This window comes from Microtus pennsylvanicus, chromosome 11 (assembly GCF_037038515.1).
Source record: "Microtus pennsylvanicus isolate mMicPen1 chromosome 11, mMicPen1.hap1, whole genome shotgun sequence".
In the NCBI taxonomy this organism is placed as follows: domain Eukaryota; kingdom Metazoa; phylum Chordata; class Mammalia; order Rodentia; family Cricetidae; genus Microtus; species Microtus pennsylvanicus.
In genome coordinates this window covers 42,245,284-42,249,495 of record NC_134589.1, presented here as the reverse complement: position 1 = coordinate 42,249,495, position 4,212 = coordinate 42,245,284, and the positions used below count along the sequence as shown (strand labels likewise).

Genomic DNA, 4,212 nt, shown 5'->3' with positions numbered 1-4,212 from the left:
CTAAAATGCTTGCCGAACCCCAGGTAATTCCCCTGGGTTTTCCACTAAAGTCTTTACAATTTTAGCACTTAGGATTTTGAGGGATTTGTTGTTTTCTTTTTGACAGTGTTTCAGGTTGGCCTCGAACTCTATGCAACAGAGGATGACCTTGAATTCCTGATCTCCTCCTGCCTACCTCTTCTGGTTACTTTTTAATGTGTTCCCAATGTTTTGAGTCTGATAAGCTAAGAAAGGTCCTCAGATGAATACATAGATAACACATTGGTCACGGAGCAGAGCTCCCTCCCATGCGCCTCCTCGCCCCCCTCTCCTTCCCCTCCCCCCCTTCCCCTCCCCCCCCTTCCCCCTCCGGAGTGCCCTGTGGCCCAAGCTCTTTGGGGCTGCCATTTGATGTGGGGGTGCTCCAGGTGGAAGGGAAACACACACACAGCTGCGAGGCACCCACGGACCGCAGTATGGAGACACCTTAGTTAAAGACCACAGTGCTAGAGGCCAGAAGCCGAGGGGTGGGCTCTTCAGGCTCTACAAAGCAGAGATGCTGGAGCAAGCCGCCCTGGGGATGGAACTTGTGGTCCAGAGAGAGAAATCCCCTTACAGTACAGCTGAGCAAAGCCGTCCCTGTTGCCATGGCCACCACCATTATTATCACCAGCAGCATCAATCCCCACCATGGCAGTGATGGCTAGCACATCTGGCCAAGCACGAGTGGACACAGGAAGCAACCAGAACTCTGCGGAGAGTAGCCAGTGCGAGTGGAAATTGTCAGGGCTGCTTTGGGAAATGCAGCTGTGCACGTGCCTTGCCCTTAATTCGGCAGCTGCCTTCCTGGGTCACATCCCAGTGACAGTGAGCAGCTGGGTATATTTAATCCCAGAACTCAGGAGGCAGAGGCAAGTGGATTTCTGTGAGTTCAAGACCAACCTGAGAGTTCCAGGCCAGTCAGAGCTACATGGTAAGACCCTGCCTAACCACCACCACTGTCAGCACACACACACACACACACACACACACACACACACACACTTTAAAATAAACCAATGTCAGTGAGCACATGAGCTACCTGGACACTTCCACTATAGCTGCATTCTTAATAGGCAAAAATCTGGTGGAAACCCAGCGTCCACCTACAACAGAATGAATGTGTCATGGAATATTTGCATCATGGGATGTCATCCAGCCCAACTTCTTCTTTTTTTTTTAACAACCGATTAAGTCAATTTATTAAAATAGTTGACTTAGGCATCTGCAATAGTGACTTCAACCTCCACTCCCGGCTCAGTACTGATGGAAGTAACCTGTTTAACAATCTCGGAAGGGCTGTGCAAGTCAATGAGCCGATTGTGGATTCTCATTTGGAAACAAACCCACGTCTTGGGATCTTCACCACAAGGTGTTTTTCTTGTAGTGAGTCCAGGGTCTTGGTGGGCATGTGCACTGGCCCCTTCACTTTCAGGTTCTTCTCCTTTGCGCCTCTGATCAGGTCAGCACACATCTCCAGCAACTTCACCTTGTGGCTGGTGAGCATGATTCGAATCCGGGTTCCACAGGCGTCTTTTCGGTATCTTTGAAAGCCATGGCTGCGGCATGGCTTCCTGATGGACTTGTTCCAGCAGCAACGAATAGCTGAGAGTCAGGAGGGGGAGCGGGCTGAACAGACCTCCGCGGCACACGCCACCACGCCTTAGAAAGCTAGCCAACTTCTTGCACTGTGGGTTTTGACCCGATATGGGTCATATAACTGAATGTCAGTATTGGCAATGGTGAAAGCTTTCTGAAGACACAATGGCTAAAAAGTAATTGAAAATCAAAGAAGTGACTGATCCAAGGTGTTTCTGATAGCATTTGTCCATGTCACATTGCGTGACTCTGACATACACTTTACTCTGAATACACAGCATGCATACTTTGCACATGCATGCCTGAAGGAACGTTGGCTCGGATTTGAGATTGTAGGACCTAGCCATGACAAGCTCAACAGAAGCCTGAGTCTCAGTAGTTTACCCTGCAGCAATCCATGGTTTCCATAAAAAAAACCACAAACTGAGACAACCCAGGCACCACCCAGAAGCAGACCATCCTAAAGAAATTCTGAACGCTCCAACTGTTGTAGACAGGGTCACCTGCCAGCACACACCCATCGCTTTTTACCAGGACACCCCTAGACAAATGTCAGCCTACCAGGGGGTCCTAAAATTTAGAAATCCCTCACCCCCACCTTTGCTACTATAAAAACCCAACTCCCAACTCTAACTGTTCTTGCAGAGGGCCCAGTTTTGATTCCCAGATCCACCTCCAGCTCTAGGGGATCGGAAAACTTTGACCTTCATGAGTACCAGGTACACATGTGGTACATAAGCATATATGCAGGTTATACACCCATAAAAAATAACACTAAGCAAATCTTTAAAAGACAGACAGATTGTCTTACAGGTTGAGGCAGCAGGAGCCATGGCAGGTTTACAGCAGAGGAGCCAGGAGCCTGCTGTGTGGACACAGACTCTTAAGGAGCAGGAGAAGCAAGGGAATTTCCTAAGGAGGCAATTAACTCTTGGTGACCAAACAAGAGATCAAGGGTGTAGCTAGATGGGGCATGGCCACAGAGCTGATGAGAAGCAAGCGGGATATATTTTGAAAGTAAAGATAGCTGGGTTGGATGTGGCACTTAAAACCACCACCAACAAAAACAACAACAAAAAAGCAAGGATAGAGCTGATGACGGTAATGCTAAAATCCCAGCACTTGGGAGGTGACGGATGAAGATGGTAAGTTTAGGCTATCCTGGGCTACATACTAAGACCTGTAAAAACAAAAAGAGGAAGAGAGGAAGTGGGGAGGAACAGAAGGGGGGATAGGAGGGAGGGTAGGAGAGAGAAGTAAATAGAAACAAAGGAGAAAGAGAAGGAAGGAAGGGAGGAACAAAGGAAGGAAGGAGATATTAATGATAGTGGCAGTGTGGGTGTTTAGATCTGAGAAACTGGGAGGTTGGAGATGCCACTTCCAGAGACTGGGGAAGGCATGAGGAAGTGGAGGGTACAGATGTTTGGGGTCGGACCTGTTAGTCTGAGACGCCTCTTGGATTTCCAGATGGGGACTTTAAGGTAGCAGAGTACCACAGATTGTGTGGAGAAGCCAGGGTCTGGGAGCCTGTCCATGAGCTTGGAGTGCTTTCAGGATGCCCCGCGGTCAAGCTCCCTAGGACTTTAGGACTCAAACAACATCCTGGATGTCCTTTGGGTCAACCAGCCTCCACGATGCAAGATGGTCCTACTGATGCAACCTTCTGGTATCCACACCTCACAGGATCTCCCATCCCCCACAAGCACAGACCAGAGCACAACTGAGCCATGGGACAAGCCGTTGCGGAAATGCTGGCTGACGATGACCAAGGAGAGGTCACAGGAGACGTCCTGATTGTCCCTGGCTCTTCGTAAGCATCCTGAAGCAGCTGTGTGCAGGCAGTAAGGGCCACAGCCACCACCAGCGACTGTGGCAGCCACTTTCTTCTTGCTGTAAGCAAATACCCGGCCAAAGCTACTTAACCATGGGAGCCTTGCTTTAGCCTGTGGGTGGAGAGAAGGCAAGGCAGCTGGGCTCCATCCATGGCATCAGAAGCTTGTGGCAGAACTTGTTACATATGTATCTGGGCAGCAGGAAGCAGGCCTGCGTTACCATGCCCAGTCATCTAGTCTTCCCTCGATAGCAGATGGCTTGACCATAACCTCCTGAGGGACCCTGAGTCAGAACCACAGCCGTCAGCTAAGCCTCTTCCAGATTTCCGGCCCATAAGAACTATGTGAGACAGGAAACTTAGGTTGCTGTAATCTGCTAGGGTTGTGGGATAATTTGTTATGCAGTCATACATAATGGATATGCTTTCTTTTTCAACGCTAAGGAGGCTGGGAGGGTGGCTTCTTTGACTCATACTGTCTTTTACCTCTTGGTTCCCCATATGGTCACAGGGCAGCAGCCTGCCCTGTAGATGCTTTGAATTCAGCTCACCTGGACGAGGTATGCTTCCAGCCTCTCACCAAAATGTGCCATCTCTCCTGCAGGTCACATGCTCCACAGAGGTCAGAGGTCACAAAAGCTGATAGAGTCTCGGGTCTCAATCTGCCCTCCTTCCCACTCCATCCTCACGGCCTACAGTTCCAGCAGAGGACAGGAGGACAACAGTATCACCCTGTTCGCACAGCTAACCCTGCCCTGTAGAAG

At 49.7% G+C, this 4,212-nt stretch overlaps 1 pseudogene; it reads right to left on the bottom strand.

The window, feature by feature from the left end:
- Window positions 1-1,235: 1,235 nt before the first annotated feature.
- On the bottom strand, window positions 1,236-1,575 carry LOC142831889 (small ribosomal subunit protein uS10-like; annotated as a pseudogene).
- Window positions 1,576-4,212: the final 2,637 nt, after the last annotated feature.